The sequence below is a fragment of the Xenopus laevis genome, chromosome 5L (assembly GCF_017654675.1).
Source record: "Xenopus laevis strain J_2021 chromosome 5L, Xenopus_laevis_v10.1, whole genome shotgun sequence".
Lineage (NCBI taxonomy): Eukaryota > Metazoa > Chordata > Amphibia > Anura > Pipidae > Xenopus > Xenopus laevis.
Genome location: NC_054379.1, coordinates 149,942,550 through 149,962,254, shown reverse-complemented (window position 1 = coordinate 149,962,254; position 19,705 = coordinate 149,942,550). Strand labels below are relative to the sequence as shown.

Genomic DNA, 19,705 nt, shown 5'->3' with positions numbered 1-19,705 from the left:
CCACAGATGTCAAATTTACTGGCCTATAATTGCCAGGATGAAATCGTAATCCCTTTTACACAGATTGAAGAAGCTGCTTCATCAGGAGGAGATTCTCTACTTCTCTCATTTCTTGCTTGGACTTAAGGTTTAAAGGAAAACTATACCCCCCAAACAATGTAGGTCTCTATTAAAAGATACTGAGTAAAACAGCTCATGTGTAAAACCCTGCTTCATGTAAATGAACCATTATCATAATAATATACCTTTTAAGTAGTATGTGCCATTGGGTAATCCTAAATAGAAAATTGCCATTTTAAAAAATAAGGGCCGCCCCCTGAGATCGTAAGATTAACTGTGCACACATACAAACTACATGTAAGGTCACATGAGCCGAAAAAACAGACAGAGTTCTGCCTTTTGCTTCCTCACTTCTTCCTGTTACAGTTAGTGTTGTAGTATTTCTGGTCAGGTGATCTCTGAGGCAGCACAGATAGAGTCACGAAATGGTGGTTCAAGGCAAGAGATGTAAAAGGGCAATATTTATGTAAATATATATTCCAGTTTGGTAAGATTCTTTAATATGTCATTCAATTTGATATAAACTATCTGTTGCTTAAGTATTCATTTTGGGGGTATAGTTTTCCTTTAAACTATTTAACTCATTTATTAAAAAAAACTAGGGAATCAGGCTAAAGGATTCCCACCAGTTCAATCTCTTTTCCTAAAATCTTAGGGTGACAATGTTTCGTTGCAAATTTGTGCCCCTTAGGACTCTTCCACTAGGCATTTGCACCCTTGGGCCTGTAACTCTGCCGCGAAAATTGGAAATCTGTAAAACAAGATGGCGGTCATGAATCGGGTGATAGTTGATTGGTTGTAGAGCAGTGCAAGGCACTTACATTAAGGGGGTTGGGGATTAAAACTGTAGCAGTTCAAGTTGGGGGCAAATATAGTGGAATTTCTTCCTCACTGTAATCACCACAACACATTGGTTTTCAAAGGCAGAACAAATAATTCACCAAATGGCAAATGTAGTGGTGAAGTGTCTGATAAACTGCCCCTATATCAATTATCTGCCCATGACAATTAATCTGTTCTTCTGTACCACTTCAGTGTAAATCCTTAGACACTGGTTTCCTCATAACCAATATATATATATATATCTATATATCCTTTTTCTGTTTTTTTAACTTCTGATATACTTTATTCTTTTTGGTGCCCCGATTTTGTCAGTACCTTTTTCCATTCATTACTTGTGTTTTACTTGTAATATTTACAGTCAGTTTGACTTGTAAATGTGTTAATATCCTTTTTAGCTTAACTGCAATGAAAGCCCTGAGATAAATTTGCTTATATAATTATCATGGCGTGGGACTGCACTGATGCTTCTCTCAGCCAGTATCCCTATGCCCAATTGATTTCCTCTAGGCACCTTTTGAGATTCCTCTAGGGTGGCTTTATTGTCCTGTGTCCAGGACTTAGGGCAAAGCCCTCCAGTGACAATACTGTCTTCTCCTGGTGGAACCGAAAGTTTCATACGGTTACACAAGACACTCAATCCTATATTGTCAGCTGAGAAAGTATCATTATATTCTATGTATTGAAAGACTTTTCTTAAAGGAGAAGGAAACCTAGTCGGCGCAAAAACCCTCCCCTGTGTTGCTTCCCTTCCCTCCTCCCCCCTGGCCTACCTGTCCCGCTGGGCAAATGCCCCTAACTTGTTACTTACCCTTCTGCACAGGTCCAGTCTACGGAGTTCACCGACGCCATCTTCTTCAATGCGATCTTCTTTGTTGTGCTTCATTTGTAGGTAAGGCTCGCTATGAGAAACACATTATTCTGGACAACACAGAAGACAAAGGTGAGCATAGTGATGGCGCATTCAGATGTTTCACATTTCACAGGTGTTTCGGGTCCATAATGAATAATAAATTCAGGAGATGGGAGGTCCTAAACTGTTTTGTGGACCATAATCTTTATACATCCACCTCTATTTTGTTTGGACACCAGCTAGTGTCTCTGTTGCCCACACAGAGTACTGATGTTGCCTCATGATGACAGTATTATTATCTTCCAGTGGAGCCTTATAGTCTACAAATTTCCATCAGCCCTTTGCTTTTTTTCCCCTATTGCCCTAAATGATAGGTATATCATACACAAGAGCCATGGATATGCTGTAAAATACTTCCTTATAATTGGTGCTTAGTGATGTCATTACTACAATATGTGTATTATAAAAAATAATGTACCCCCTGTTGTAAAATATGAGGATATTAGAGGCCTTGAAGTTTCATGACCATATAAATGCATAAGGCCAATGGTAACTGATAATATCCTTATACATTAGAATTGGGGGTACATTATTCTCTATATAATTTAGCACTTAACCTAATGTTTTCGAGAGAAGGATCTTGATATCTGACACTGCCGCAGACCAACTTTTTCTACCACTGCATGTTAGCCATGTGAGAGTCAGAAAAAATGTAACACTAGACAACCAGCATCCACCCAAAACCAACCCCTTCAGTTCTATATATAACTAAAACTCGGGAGTGACATCACTGAGGTGAAAAAGAAGAAATGCATATATTCTATAATACATTAAATTGTATACATTATATATTTGAAATTCTAGTTAGAACTGAGATATCATTAAATAACTCACTAATAACTTTTCTCTAAATATTTATCATTTAATATGCATGGCATTATTATAATCCCAGAAAATACTCTTTGCTTAAATGAAAATGTCGTTCTAAGCAACTAGCCAATATACATTAATTAACGGCACTTCCTGACACTAACTGGAGCTTTCTACTCACCAACTTTTATTGCATTGCCCCATGATCTATAACAGTCGGTTTTGGTAAAACAAAACAAAATAATAAAATATGTTTTCATTTTCACAGTCGACGTCGACTCTGACTTCCACTAGCAACTCACAGGATTCACAGCTGAAATTCCCAAAGAGAAAGAGATTCAGAAGACATCTGTCTCCTGCCAAAGGTTAGAAAATATAGATTTATATGTGTATATTAAATGATAGGAATTTGGTGGCAAGGCAACTACAGCAAAAAAAAATACCAGAAACAGACACTGGGTCAGTCAAGAAGAGACTTGTAGTTCAAACCAGAATTTAGCAGAGCTAGACCTGTTTGAAGTTTTGTGGCATATCTGGATACATTGATGTCACAATACAACAGTGCAGGTGTGATGGTGTAAGCAATGGAACCACTGTCATGATGTCAGTGGGTCTTGCCAATGAGTTCACCATGACCCCCTAGAACCCGCTTTACCAGGAGGTCCACAGAACCCACTAGGACAGGTTCCTCAGGAAATCCTTACACTACATGAGAGTCATGAACACTAGTGTGATAAATTCTGGAGTTTTCTACAGGTTCAAACCCTTTAAATGGATGAGATACTGAAGGGATCCACAGAAGAGTCTTGATTGAAGGCTATTTATCACTTCATATTCATGTTGGCCATCCTGGAAGACAGGAGAAGGTGGTTGGAAGTTGAAGTTATATGGAAGTATATTGATTATTTCAAAGACAGGGAAAGGGCTGTAAAACTTGCAGTGAATTGTCAGAGCTAGACCCACAGAAACGGCGTCCCTGGCAGTGTTTTACTTTACATTTTGTGCCATGTCTCACACTGATGCCACAACTTGGTGTGGGAGTGGAAAATGGAATTCAAATGAGACCCTCTGTCAGATACAATTTTTAAAGACAAGCCGTGGATTAAAAAATGTAATAAAAAGTTGGAATAGTTCAACAGGTGACAGTTTTGCATAATCACCACATATATTTCTATATTCCCCTAAGAAGGTGGAAGACTGACACTAAAGTCCATGGCTAGGTGGGCCCAAGGAATAGAGAAGATTGGCATTGACTGTATGTGTGTAGACAAATAGTCTAGTTTGGGAGTTTTACTTTGAAAGCAGCAAGTAAGTTGCAGGTAAAACTTAGTCCCTTTGTAAAATGTATAATGAAGCAATAGAATTCTTAATGAATCAGATGAAAATTGATCATAGGACTGGCCAGATATGGGATGACTTTGATGTAGTTGGCAGCTTAAATATATTGCAGTATACGGACAAACAATCCCTGTGTTGTTTAAAGGGTAAGGCATTTTTCAGTAGCTGTATGCACAAAATGTCTCTGTCTTAAATATATTGATAATGGGTTGAGTGCAGAGGACTCTTGTATTTGTCTATATGTATTTTGTGGTCACACCCTCATTGCACCCCCGACTAATGGTTTTAAAAATTAGTGGTGAGCACAACTTTCCCTTGATTGACTGTATGTGACCACATGGAATTGACAGAGTGTCTTTGGGTTAAGCAGAGACTCTCTCAGGAGGCAAGAAGGGCAACATTCTTCTGCATTGAAGGCCCCCATACAGAACAATGATCTTATAATTGTTCCCCATTGATGTGAACGGCAATAACCTAGAATGGTTGGTGCAGTCGCATGTCAGGTGATCATGCCCATGATGCAATGTGTGCCAGTTACTTTCCAGTAGATGAGGGGACTGCGAATGGTGCCAGGCCAAAAAGTTCCACTTGTCCCTGCTACTGCTCACAACCTGTTGACCTGTTTTTTGTTGTTTTTTTTGATGTGGCAACCCCCCTACACAATTAGTCCCTCTGACTGCTTCTAGTCGTCCTTTCCAGGACTAATAGGGTGGGTAAGGAAACAGAAAAGAGGTCATGATGCAGAATGCTCTATTTACCTTAACTTGATAAATTAGGGTTTGGATTCTGTTCGGTATTTGGCTGAATCTTTCACAAAGGATTTGGGATTCGGCCAAATCCTAAAATAGTGAATTTGGTTGTATTAAGGATTAATTATATCTTAGGGATCAAGTGCAAAGTACTGTCTTGTTATAACAGAGAAAAAGGAAGTCATTTTTTAAAATGTGGATTATTTCAATAAAATTCCTATGCTAACTGTAGATTTTATGATCAGAAAAGCCTTAGATATTATGCTTGTTTAAGAAACCATTGAAGCCCCTCTTAAAGGCATCTGCCCTCACAAGATCATCTGGAAGGGTATTCCCCCAACCTCACTGTCCTCAGTTTCGCGTCTCTCTATTCTCTCCATCTCAAGAGTGCACTGCATACTCCAGATGAGGCCTTACCAGGGACCTATAAAGAGGTGAATTTATGTTTTCTTTGCCCATTTGCTGCCCATTTTTTGAATTTAGTCGAATCCCCCTGCAAAGTGTCAGCATGGAACTGTACAACTGTGTGTGTGACTTCATTGGCATCTGATGAAATAAAGAGGTTCAGAGCTATAGTAATTAACCTTTTGATTGATTTGGGGTGGGAATTTTGCTTGTATTGTACTTAAAAAGGCCAGAAATGCACCTTTGTCTTTGGCATTATGGCTGGACTGGATGGTGGTGACTACAGTGGAGCAGTCATATCTCCATTAATATTCCCAGAGCAGATACAGCCTTGTGGAAGCAAAGTGTTTATAGCTTTTTCTGCAGCAAATCTCTCTATGTCTCATTAGCAGAGCTTTCATATGATTTCAACAAGCAAAGACGTCTGTAAGTCTGACTCCCTGTTCATCATTCCCTCGGGGAATACCTTTGGAAGATTCTACCATTTAGATACCTTTGCGGCATCTTACACCCGCTTTGGCAGTAAAGTACTCCAGTGGCTAGTTCCACATAGGCCTCTACTTCCCGCCCCTATTTAATGGGACTGCTGTAGTGTGTCCCCCAAGCAGACTAAGGAGAAAAGGAGATTTTGTGTACTCACTGTTAAATCTCTTTCTCTCCAGTCGCTTGGGGGACACAGGACTTCCCTCCCTGGTTGAGGCCTTCACTTGTGTTTTTCAGACATGGTTGCTAATAAAACCGACCTTTTCTTGTACATAGTTACATAAGGCTTCATGTTTTATTGTTAACCTCCTGTTCCATGCTTTGTTACAAACTGGGCTGGATCTGCCTGCGAGCTGGGGTATAGCAGGAGGAGGAGGGGCTAGTTTGTTTTGTATTTTATTGTGTCCTGCCTCCTGGTGGTGCAAGCTATACCCCATTGTTCCTGTGTCCTCCAAGCGACTGGAGAGAAAGAGATTTAATGGTGAGTCCACAAAATCTCATTTTCCCAAATGGAAGAGCTTTGTCTATAGCAAGAGGAATAAACAGATTATTATATAAACCTGTGAGTGACAGCTTGTCCCTATGAGTTAACCAATTAGTATAAACTCTGTAGTAGAGTTCTAGGCCAACAACAGGTGAGAATTAGTGATATGCAGGTCCAGATTTTTTGGACATACACCCAAACCTAACCCGCCCTCACCCAACCTGGCTTGGCGCCCGCCCGCAGTGACGTCACTAAAGGGGCAGAGCCGGCAGAAATCTATAAATGGAGGAGCCAGAATTGTTAGGTCAACCCAAAGATTTGATGCAGCATCCTGCCTGAACCCTGCCCGAACCCTGCCGGACCCGCGGGTATACCCTCACAGTAAATGTCACTCTTTATACTTTATACCAGAGACAACTCCCAGGCTCAATTTTTGCATTTTAGAAATGTCATTGGCCTTTCTCAAAACTACTAAATATCCTATGGCAATCTTCTAGTGCTTGGGTGTATTAAAAGAAAAACACTGACATGATACAGTTACATATAATGTATTTTTATTAAAACATTTTGTAATTATAATAATAATAATAATAATAATAAAACAATATCCTATTCTGGGGGGGAGGGGGAATTCCTTCCTGACTCCAAAATGGCAATTGCACCAGTCCCTGGTGGTCAACTTGTATTATAAGTTATCTTCTATAAGCCTATATTCCCTCATTTGGGGATTTGGCAAAAGCAGCATTTTTCTCTATGTCTTCTGTGGCATCACCTATTGGGAATGAGAAGCCATCTCCTAAGCTGCTGAAGATTGGGAGGAACCAGTATTTCTTTTCATTGCCAAACACTTCTCTCAGATTCTTGCTGATGCTCACATTATAGGGATCAAACTCCTCTGTGCTATCATAGTCCTCCAGATCAGTTATATTCCTTACAGCCAGTTCGAAATGATCAAGGAAAAGTCGGACTAGCGTTATAGCCAAGAATGTGCTCAGGCAGAACAGCACAATGATGGGGACTTGGGATGGGCTGTTGGGCAGCTGATGAGTCCAGAATAGTATGGAGCAACAAAGCGACACTTCGCTAGTGAATATGGACAATAGCGCTCCATACATCAGAGCGAGGAGGAAGAACTTGTAGTTGGAGAATCCCACACAGTTGTTTAGAAATACGCAGTGATGATCCAGTTTCAGTATACAGACGTTACACACTGGGCAATGGTGGCACCTGTCTGGCTTTAACACTTGGCAAGTGGTACAGTACCGAACATCTCCTTTTGGATCCTTAGTATAAATAGGCAAGTCTTTAGCCGCACGAATGAGGATCTCCTGCAGCACTTGTGGCCTCTCATCACTCAGGTACCGCTGCTTGTCAGATTCCGATAGGCGGAATTTTGCAGGAGGGACAGCGGGAGGCGTCATAACAGTCCGGAGATAGCACCACACGCACAGGAGGAACAAAAGGTGGAAAATCACCAGGAAAGTCACCTTTGCCTCTAATAACTGTACAGTGAATATGCACAGCTCCACCACAAATATATAATAGAAGGTAGCAAAGAGTCCAATGATGAATATAGGCAGGAACCGGCCGGCCTTCCTCTCGCCAGAATAGTCATCTTCTTCTTCTTCTGTTTCATTCATTGTTATCTTAGTATCTTTCTCTTCTTTTGACATAATTATAGTTTTGAAATAACGATAAAAAATAAGAAAATATATAAAAAGCGAAATAACATACTCTAAAGCATACTAAACATTAACTCAAAGGTGAACAACCCCTTTAACTAAACCCAATAGGATTGTTTTACCCCCCCCCCCATAAGAATTAATTATATCTTAGTTGGGATCAAGTGCAACTGTCTGTTTTATTATTACAGAGAAAAGGAATTATTTGATTATAATACACAAATGCCATGAATATCATAAATTATATCTTTATAAACGGTGAGTTCTGATGTAATTTCTGTCACATGACTAAATGAAACTTGTGTATTATAATAAATAAAGTACCCCCGTTGTAAAATATGAGGATATTAAAAGTAACCTCGGAGTTCCATGACCTGTATAAAAACACTCAGCCTGCTGCCTCATACTTTTATATGGTCATGAAACTCCTCGGTTTCTGTATAATTAGGGATGCACCAAAGCCACTATTTTGGATTCAGCCGAACCCCAGAATCCTTTGTGAAAGATTCGGCCGAAAACCAAACCGAATCCTAATTAGGGGTGGGAAGGGGAAACATTTTTAACTTCCTTGTCACGCGATTTCCCTCTCAATCCCTAATCTGCCTATGCAAATTAGGATTCGGTTCGGCCAGGCAGCAGGATTCGTCCGAATCTGAATCCTGCTGAAAAAGGCCGAATCCCGAACCGAATCCTGGATTTGGTGCAACCCTACTTATAATTTACAAGAGGGGGTACTTTATTCACTATATAATCGAGTCTACAGGAGATAGTCATCCCTTAATTGAGAACTTTCTGGACGGGTGTAATTACAGAGGAAGCAGACCCTGCAGCTGCAGGGGAGCTCAGGAGATTTAGGGGGCCCCATATATTGGTAAAACAGGATAATCTCTGTATATGTTGGGAGCCCTAAAATTAATTTGCTGTGGGGCCCAGTAACATCCATTTACACCAATGTTTCTGGACAACCGTTTCCTGTACCTGTGAGCTCACAAGCATTTTGCTTTACTGTTCCTTTAAATCTGAACTGCTACAGAATGGTAAACCAACAGTCTGTAACCCGTGAAGTAATTGTGGGTAAGTGATGTGGAAGGAAAAGTCTTGCAGGCCCTAGATGGCCCCTCGCATTCCTAAGCCCCCCTCCAAGGTAGACTGAGCAGTTTCAAAGTGCCCATGGGGCCCTTCTATGAACTGTTTCAAGACTACCCAGGAGACAGTGTGCCATCTGAGAAGGTCCTTATCAGTAGTATGTTATGTTATCCTTTTGCTTCTAGCAGGTGCCCTGGCCTTGAAGCTCTCCCACTATGTTACTCCCTTCTCGTTCACATAGCTAGCTAACACTAGATAATTGTACACTGAGACACTATGATAGATACTTGGCAATACTACCTTTTCTCCCTAGAGAGGCCTTTTCCCATTGAAGTTCCTTTCCTGAAGGGTATATAATGTGTGGTCAATCTTTTGTTTCTTAGTTCTGACCTACTTGTGTATCAGAACCCACGGAGCTCGTGTATGTTTATTATATAAATAATAAACTTGGATTATTCCTTTTACCTCGGTGATCTCCGGTCTTTGGATTATTCCCTAACAAATGGTGGAGATAATGCGGGCAGGCTCAAGACGCTGACTTCACCCATCCACAGTGAGGACCCGGAGAACTAACGGGACAGGAGTGGCCACACAGGGTAAGCATACCTTGTTCTGTCTCCTTTCTTCTCCGATTCCAAACGGACAGGGTGTTGCTGTGCAAGCAGCCTGACCCAAGGTGATCACTCGAGGTATCTATGTTTGTCTTAACCATGTGTCCTGTATGAATGTGCATGTGATTGGGGACTAATTGCAAAGTGAAAAAAAGTTCTAACTTTTCTATACTCTTGCTGCTTATAAGAATTGTACTAACTTACCTGGTCAGACCCCAGTATACCCCAAGATAGTCTGCGTACTTGAGGGAAGAGGGCATTTTTTTAGTTGAGATGAAATAGGCTCACTAAGGCATTTGGCCAGAATGAGTGTAAGACTCCGTTAGGAGCATCTCGCCCTAGCGGGGAGGATTGTGAACAGAGGCTGATCACCTCTGCGCGTTCACCAAGGAGGGTGAGCGCAAGACAGTCGCTAGGCAGAGTGACTGTAGAGCATTCACCAGGTAGTGTGATTGCTGTTGAATATGGCAAAGATGTAGTGGCTTACTTGCCTAAGTGGAGTACACTTACAGAGAGTAAGTCATTTGCCATTCCTCCCAAACGATACGTGGGATCACCAGACAAGAGTATAAGCATTTAAGTACATACGCAGCACAGCAGTGATATATCAGAAGCTTTAGCCCCACAGACTTGAGTGGTTGTAACTCATAAGGCATACATAGAGCCGTCAGCCTCCCCACTCTATGATGGGTTGTTTTCCCGTAATAGCTAAGAGCAAGAGAGAGGCAGCAAACGAGGTAAATGGTCAAGTATGTGCCCTAGAAAGTCAGGAAAGGGCCTCAGAATCAAAGGAAGCTAGAAAGCAAAGAGAGGAACAAGAAAAGTTGATAGCAGAAGGGTTAAGTTAGATAATAGAGAACAGTGAAAAAAAAAAAAAAATTGACACCAAAAAGACAAACAGCTCAGAGATAAGTTCTCTGAAAGTTATAGCTCAGATACAGACAAGCAGGCTGTCCCCAGCCCCACAGCTAAGCTCTACCCCGCCCGTACAATACAAAGTAGAGAAAAAGGGGGGCGACGGGGGACGCTGCAGAAGTGCGTCTAACTAAAAACACACAGATCTTAGAAGGATTTTTCAAGATGTTCCACAGCCCCACACTAATCCACACAAATTTGCACAGGAACTCTTGTGTGTCAATGGTGCTCATAAGCCTAATTAGACCAATATATTATTTGTAATCAAAGCGTGTGGTCCAGGGGATTACCAAATGTTAGACAAAATGTATTGAGATACTAACCCTGTTGACCCAGCCCAAGTCGGAGTCTGTTTACATGCTCTGAAAAGTACAGTAAGCACCAATTTTTTTTCTTTCAGAAGCTTCTTGGGAAATAGTTTTCAAATTTAACCAAGATGCCAAAGAGTCTGCTGTCCAGTATGCTATTACCTTTGTAGTAGGACTACTAAATGATCCTCAAAGTAACCTCAGCATACATAGTCTTGCCTGGAAGCATAAGAAGTTAGAAAAGTGACATCACAAAAATGTTTTTCATGTGGCTGGGAGAAGAGTGGGATGTCACACTCCCTACACTCACCAAATGGGGGAGATCAATGTGAAAACTTGTATTTTGTTTTTTTTTTTTTTTTGCTCAATCATTAGTTTGGGGATCAGTTCAGCATTATGAGGAATTGGCACCAGGAGTAGGCAGAAAAGACCCCCAGGGTGCAGTGATGGAGGGGCTGGGACTGCTGCCTCTAATATTACAGGTCTCGGACCCTTTGGATCTTTCCATAGTTTGGATCTCCATACCTCAAGGGGCAGATTTTTGAATGCAAAAAATTTAAATTTCAAGCTATTTTTTGTAATTGTCCAAATTTGATTCGAATTTGAAAAAAAATTCGAAAAATTAAAATATCGAAATTTATCGTGTTCTTTCTCTTTAAAAATTCAACTTCGACCAGACCCCATCTAAAACCTGACGAATTGCTGTTTTAGCCTATGGGGGACCTCCTAGAACCTATTTGGAGTTTTAAAAATCAAAGGTTTTTTTTGGAAAAACTTCGAATCGAGTTAAGCAAATGTTGCTTTCAATGGCAATTGTTTTTACAAATAACTGAAACTTTATAATAAATGTATATTGTAAAGTTGCTTGGAATTATGTTTTCTATTATTAGTCCAATTTTTATTTGGGGGTTGGCTTTCCCTTTAAGCAGCCCTGGGAGGGTCCCGCTTTCTTACTGTAATTGCTTTTCATTACAGAATGATCCCTGGCAGAACATTTAATAGGGAGTGAGTTGGAAATGGAAGACCACAAAAACCACTCCGGGAGCCACACTGTTCTTAAGTATTATTGATAAATTCCCATTTCACACATTAGCGCTGAAGTGTATTGATTCACTGGAGCCAACTAATGCGATTAAACAGCTGGAGGTAAGTGATTTGTGTTAAGGAATTGGTTTATATTCATGGCTGCTTCCTTCTCCCTATTATTATGATGAAGAAGGTGTAAGAAGATATAAAGGGTGATGGTATATATCCATATCAGAAACATGGCGGTGAGTATAGGGGAAAACATGGTGGTGTTGGGCTGTTCACTTTTAAATTAACTTTAAGGGGTAGATTTACTAAGGTTCATTCAAATCCGAATCCAAGATTTATCATCGCCCACCCTGGAAGTAACTCGAATTCGATAGGTTTCCTCGTAAAACCTGCCAAGTTCATGTAGAAGTCAATGGCAGAGCTGACCTATTTGAAGAAGTTAATATCCTTCTTGACATTCGAGTTTTTTTCGATTTTTTTTAATTCGAATTGTGACATTCATTCGAATTTTAGACTTTTGAGTGTCTTCTTCAAGGACCAGTAACATAAAATACACCAAGGCAGTTTTAATTCGCAAAGCGTTTATTAAGAAATAACTTACCGATTCTCCGCTTGCGCTCCTCTTCAGAAATGCAGACAGGGTGACGATCCATCGTGCGGCGCTCGATTTCTCCTCCCTGGCTATCTCCTATAGCAGGCAGGGAGGAGAAATTGAGCGCTGCACAATGGATCGTCACCCTGTCGCTGTTTCAGAAGAGGAGCGCAAGCAGAGAATCGGTAAGTAATTTTTTTTAAAAAACTTTGCGAATTGAAAGTTAAAACTGTCTTGGTGTTTTTTTGTTAAGTAGAAAATCTTTTTCTTTTTTTATAAATAAATCTGTCACTGGTCTTTTAAATAAGATACCATTCGAGTTTCAATGTTATTTGAGTTCATTCGAGGTAAAAAAAAAAAAAAACCTCTTATCACTCGACCTTTGATAAATATCCCCTTTAGTATGATGTACAGAGTGATATTCTGAAAGAATTTGCAATTGGTTTTCATTTTTTATTATTTGAGTTATTTAGCTTTTTATTCAGCAGATCTCCAGTTTGCAATTTCAGCAATCTGGTGGCTAGGGAACAAATGACCCTAGCAACCATGCACTGATTTGGAAAAGAGACTGGAATATGAATAGGAGAGGCCTGAATAGAAAGATAAATAATAAAAAGCAGCAAAAACAATACATTTGTAGCCTTACAGAGCATTTGTTTTTAGATGGGGTCAGTGAACCCCATTTGAAAGCTGGAAAAAGTCAGAAGGCAAATAATTAAAAAACTATAAAAAAAGAAAAGATGAAGGCCAATTGAAAAGTTAATTTAAAGGCACACCAGAGCCAGGCAGGTTTGTCAGACTTTGCACACCAAAGTCTAGGGCTTAAATTGTAAGTGAACTACACATCACATGCACCCCAAAGTCTAGGGCTCAAACTGTAAGTGAACTACACATCCCATGCACCCCAAAGTCTAGGGCTCAAACTGTAAGTGAACTACACATCCCATGCATGCCAAAGTCTAGGGCTCAAACTGTAAGTGAACTACACATCCCATGCACCCCAAAGTCTAGGGCTCAAACTGTAAGTGAACTACACATCCCATGCACCCCAAAGTCTAGGGCTCCAACTGTAAATGAACAGCACATCCCATACACACCAAAGTCTAGGGCTCAAACTGTAAATGAACAGCACATCCCATACACACCAAAGTCTAGGGCTCAAACTGTAAATGAACAGCACATCCCATACACACCAAAGTCTAGGGCTCAAACTGTAAGTGAACTACACATCCCATACACACCAAAGTCTAGGGCTCAAACTGTAAGTGAACTACACATCCCATGCACCCCAAAGTCTAGGGCTCAAACTGTAAGTGAACTACACATCCCATGCACCCCAAAGTCTAGGGCTCAAACTGTTTAAGTGAACTACACATCCCATGCACGCCAAAGTCTAGGGCTCAAACTGTAAGTGAACTACACATCCCATGCACGCCAAAGTCTAGGGCTCAAACTGTAAGTGAACTACACATCCCATGCACGCCAAAGTCTAGGGCTCAAACTGTAAGTGAACTACACATCCCATCCAAAGTCTAGGGCTCAAACTGTAAGTGAACTACACATCCCATCCAAAGTCTAGGGCTCAAACTGTAAGTGAACTACACATCCCATCCAAAGTCTAGGGGTCAAACTGTAAGTGAACTACACATCCCATCCAAAGTCTAGGGGTCAAACTGTAAGTGAACTACACATCCCATGCATGCCAAAGTCTAGGGCTCAAATCCCACATTTTACAACACAATATCCCATATTTAAAATGTCCAGAACTGTCTTTCAGGATTGTGAAGACATGATAAAAACTGGCATAACAAATATGCATTAATTGTAAAAAGAAAAGAAAATCTACTTTTATGTCCATGTTTTCTCAGTTGTTCCAAAAACGCACATTACACCTTTAGAAAAAGAGCGACAAAGAGTGAAATATAATTCCAAGTAATAAATGTTCCTGTTTTGGTACCGTACTCCAACCAAGTGTGACAGTCTTCTACAGAGAAGAATTAAGCTCAGGTTTTTCTTACTTCATCAGCATCTGTTTTGGTAGAAATGTTTTCTGTAAGCACATGGGCGTTCTCTCATGTACCTGCTGTATTTCCTGCACTGGGGCCTCACCCCACATCACAGCTCCTCACACCACATCATTTCACTTTATCTTCCATCATCTCAATGTGCTGAGTGCAAAATCATCTCCATCCGCAATGGGCGTTTGTAAAGGATTTGTAATCCCCGGACTAAAGCACCACAATAATAACATGAGTTCACTGAACTTTACATATCGGTAATTGTCATTCTACAGGGACAATTCTATGCCTCAGGCTCCTGTGATACTGCCTCCCTTGCTCACCAGCGATTGCCTTTTTTTCTCTGGAGCAGGTCCAGGGGGACCCACATCACTAATGTACAGAGCACAATTGTGCCCTCTGCACAAGAAGAGCCAACTTTTCAGTTTAATGACTTAAATACGTCTCTTAAAGTCACCAGGAGAAGCTTTTTGCCGCCCCAGGTAACTCTAGCTGCTGTCGCCTGAGATATGTTGCTCAATTCACTTCATGGCAGCTCCCCTGTTCATCTATGTCAAAGCATAGTGTAGCAATTAAATGTTCAGCTTCAAATCTGAGGGCCAGCCCCTCAGTTTGGGAACCACTGCTCTGTATCATTCGTTAAACACATTCGTTAATAGTGCTGCTCCAGCAGACTTCTGCTCTGAAATCCGTTTTTTCAAAATAGCAAACAGATTTTTTTATATTTCATTTTAAAATCTGTCATGGGGCTAGACAATTTCCCAGGTGCCGTCAGTCATGTGACTTGTGCTCTGATAAACTTCAGTCACTATTTACAAAATGTACTGCAAGTTGGAGTTATATCAAACCCATTCCTTCCCCCCCCCATAGGAGGATAACCAGATAACAGCTGCCTGGTAGATATAAGCAGGGCCGGATCTAGGGGTAGGCAGAGTAGGCACGTGCCTAGGGCGCAAAGCTGGGGGGGCGCCATACCCTGTTCTGTTGCCATACCCACTATCCGGTCCAGTCTCTCACCGACTGGCGTTGATATTTTCTCCTCAATTGTGCTTCTGCGCATGCACTCGTAATTTCGCACATGTGCACCTGAGAGTAATTTTGCGCGTGCGCACTTGAGCTAAATTTCACACATGCGCACCTGATCGTAATTTCGTGCATGCACACTCCAGCACGCACTTAGCTGGCGCTGTGGCTGCCCAGGTTGCCTAGGGCACCTGGCCGGGTTGGCCTGGCTCTGGATATCTGAACAGCACTCAATAGTAAAATCGAGGTCCCACTGCGACACATTCAGTTACATTCAGTAGGAGAAACAACAGCCTGCCAGAAAGCAGTTCCATAGTGCGCCACTTGCTCTTTCTGAAAGCACATGACCAGGCAAAATGACCTGAGATGGCGCCAACTAAACAATACCATTTACAAATAAAAACGACACACTAAAAATCATGACAGAATCCCTTTAAAAATTATATACCCCATTAAAATTATAGCTCTAGATAAATACACACTTTTTTCTTCAATATTTAAATAACCAACACATAAATTGGCCTTTATTATTTATTTTTATATTTTTGAATTATTTTTCTTCTGACTCTTGCTGGCTCCTACTTTCAAATGGGTGGGACCCCATCTAAAAACAAATTATCTGTAAGGCTACAAATCTATTGTTATTGCAACTCTTTATTACTCATCTTTCAAATCAGTTCCTGTCCTATTCACAGTCCAGTCTCTTATTCAAATCAATGCATGGTTGCTAGGGAAATGGCAAACTGGAGAGTTGCTGAATAAAAAGCTAAATAACAAAAACCACAAATAATAAAAAAATGAAAACCAATTGCAAATTGTTGCAGAATTTCACTCTATGTCATACTAAAAGTTAATTTAAAGGTGAACATCCCCTTTAACTCTTCTAATAGCAAACAATTGAAAACAGCCCATAGTAAGTAACTCAGTTTATATTTATTGGTTTGAATTAATGCTTTGATTTTTCCATCTGGCCTGCAGGGTTAGCATTATGTTATGTTTGTGTTATCAGTGTTAAACTATAAAAATGACTCACTAAACTAGAAACTGGAAAAAGGGAAAATGGAAATTTCCACAGAGTTTTTTTTTTAATGAACAAAGGCTTTGGCACTTGGCAGCGGCATCAGATATTTTAAAGAATAAGGCTTAACTAATGTGCCCACCAGTGCAGAAGAACGTAGATTAAAGTATCTGCTTTGATTAGTTAGGGTCACATGAACCCCTGGACATTGCTGATCTGTCATAAAAAAATACAATTGTCTGTGCTGTTTTATATATGTTTTCTCTCAATAGCCAGGCACTAAGGTCCTAGGTATGACCTTTTAGTTTATATTTGTTGTTCACCCTGTGCCATGTATTTAGGAGAAGGGTATACAAATATCTTGCAAGGCCAGAGAATATTCAAGCTTGCCTGGAAAGAGACAGCTGAATAATGAAAGTTGGGGTTATTATTTGAGTGTCTAAGTTCAAATAACAAGAAGGTATTTGGGTCCCATCCTTAATTTCTTGTAGAACTCTCAGGGAAATCCTAGATTACTTTTTTTATTAACACCCTGTGTATGTCACTGTGCTCAGACATACTGTGCATACTTCCTGGTAGCTTAAAAGTGAAAGCTTATTATTGCTGCTGACCAAGGGGATATTTCTGCTGCTAGAAAGCGTGCTTTACTTATTCACTGCCTGGGAGCAGAGGGACAGCGTATATTCTATACATTACCATTACCTGATGATACTGCTCTTACTACTATAAAGAACTTTTCCGTGCCAAGAGTAAATGTGGTTGCTGAAAGATATAAATTCCGCCAACGTGGACAACGTAATGGCGAATCCACAGAACAATTTGTAGCAGCTTTGAGAGCTGGTTGTTACCTGTGAGTTTGGGAATCTAACAGATGAAATGCTAAGAGACCAAATAGTGGAAAAAACAAACTCACCTCTCATTAGAGAGAGACTGCTCCTAGAGCAGGATTTAACCCTTACAAAGGCTATTACAGTTGCTAGCCAAATTGAAACAGCAGTGGCAGAGGCTAAAACTCTCAGTCAGGGAACTGCTGGGAATGTACAGACTGTGAATTCAACACTGTGGCCTAATAATGCACAGTCACAGGCAAAATACAGTGCTAAGGAAAGAGATTTACCTACACTGCAAAACCATACAGCAAATACAAATAGAAAATACTGCTTTCGCTGTTGTTCAACACAACACACTGCAAATGTTAAATGTCCTGCAAAAGCTTTACGGTGTCGCAACTGCACAAAAGTAGGACATTTTGCTAAGATCTGCCGTAGTTCTGCTAAAGATGTTCATGAAGTCACTACTATAAATGTCACAGTATTAGGTGTGGATAAAGCTGGTACATTTATTCCAGACAAGTTTATATGTCAGTGTCAGTACTGCTTCTGCTGACAAGGGACACTCCATTAACCTGATGATTGATACAGGTTCAGCTGTTTCTATACAACCAAAGGATATTTTCTTGAAATACTTTGCAAAAGATCCGCTTGTTGCACCTGCCCTGAAACTGGTCAGTTACTTAAAGGATCCAATCCCTGTGCTTGGTTACTTGCCAGTGACTGTACAATTTGAATCAAATACTGCAAAATGTGACTTTTACATTGTGAATAATGGTACTGCTATACTTGGAAGGGATCTCTTTGCTGCATTAAACCTACAATTAGTTGATGGTCTCATTACTACAGCACCAGTGCCTGCCACACAGTCAGTGTCTAAAATTTCACCATAAAGCAACACTTCATTGGGCTGTGCGAAGAACCTTGTACACAAGAGACCAGATGTAAAACCAGTACCATTCCCTGATTCAGCATTGGAAAAACTTGCTATTGATATTGTCGGTCCTTTTACAGATGCAACTATGGACTGCAGATTTGCTATAACCTTGATAGACTATTACATTAAATGGCCTGAAATTGCATTTGTTTCTCATATAACATCAGCTACAGTAATAACATTTCTGTCTACAGTCTTCAGCAGAGAAGTTAATCCAAAGGAGTTAATATCAGATAACGGACCACAGTTTGTCACATCTGAGTTTGAATTATTTCTGAGAGAGAAGAATATTGTGCATAGAAAATCTTCAGTGTATTACCCACAAGCAAATGGAGAAATCGAGCGATTCAACAGAAGTCTGAAAGAAGCACTACAGACAGCAAATCTTACTGGGAAATCTTGGAAAGAATTTACTACAGAGTTCCTACATAACTACAGAGCAACGTGCCATGCAACAATCCAATCATCTCCAGCTGAATTATTACATGGCAGACAGATGCGCACTAAGTTACATGTTGCAGACATCAAACTTCCACAAAATACTGTGCCTACAAAATCATCTACTGCTGACATTGTGAAATGTCAAAAAGCCAAATGCAAGGCTTATACTGACAGAAAACGTGGTGACAGAGAAGTACACTTTCAGCCTGGATCTTTAGTCAGAATTAAGAAACCAGGAATACTGAAACAAGGACAATCTAAATTTACTACACCACTTGAAGTGAGACACCAGCGAGTACCATACAAATATGAACTGTGTGATGGATGCATATGGAATGCAAGTCATCTTGCTCCTGTTATATATGACTTTGGAGAAGCTCCATTTGATGAAGGACATTTTTCTACTCCAGATGTCATCTGCAATAAGCCTGAAGAAAGTGAACCTATAAGGCATACTGAGAGAATAAGAAAACTACCTGCATGGACCAAGGACTTTGTCATGTAAAGACTGTATAATATTGTTTTAAAATGCATACTGTTTAATTGTTGCTGTTATTATAGTTGTCTAAATGCTATCCTACTATAGGGGGAATATGTGGTGTTTATACAAATGGCCTGTAGATGTCACTGTGCTCAGACATACTGTGCATACTTCCTGGTAGCTTAAAAGTGAAAGCTTACTGTTGTGTAATGCCTGCACGACTCTGCTAATAAAGCACTGTTATACTCTACTCATCCTCGGCTACCCAAAACATAACACTGGGCATATACTGTATATTCAAATCAGCTCCAGTGCCTTTTTTAAGTTGAGAAAATGTATCTGTTAGCAATCAGTGAATCTGACCTGTTCTGAGTCTATGGGCAGCACAAATCCCAAGCTCCATCTTGTTCATATTGTACATATAATTTCTCCCTAACTACAGCTGCTATTCTGTTGGCCCCCATTATTTACAAGGACACTATTTGAACCTTCTAAAAATAACACTATGGGCTAAGTAATCGATTCTGCTCCCCTAGAGAACAATAAAACCAGTTTCTACCTTGCTACTTATCTTCTAGGGCAGTGCTGTCCAACTTCTGTGGTACCGAGGGCAGAAATTTTTCTGGCTTGCATGGTGGAGGGCCGA

At 40.4% G+C, this 19,705-nt stretch overlaps 1 long non-coding RNA gene across 2 annotated transcripts; it reads left to right on the top strand.

Annotated features, from left to right (window-relative positions):
• The first annotated feature begins 1,690 nt into the window (after positions 1–1,690).
• Positions 1,691–18,564, top strand: LOC121393840. 2 transcript variants are annotated; one of them, XR_005961407.1, is made up of 3 exons: positions 1,691–1,792; positions 2,892–2,988; positions 11,660–12,316. It is a non-coding gene; the product is annotated as an uncharacterized LOC121393840 (long non-coding RNA). The 2 variants fall into 2 exon arrangements; XR_005961406.1 differs by lacking the exon at positions 1,691–1,792 and adding an exon at positions 18,332–18,564 and having other exon boundaries at positions 2,528–2,988; positions 11,660–11,830.
• The last annotated feature ends 1,141 nt before the right edge of the window (positions 18,565–19,705 follow it).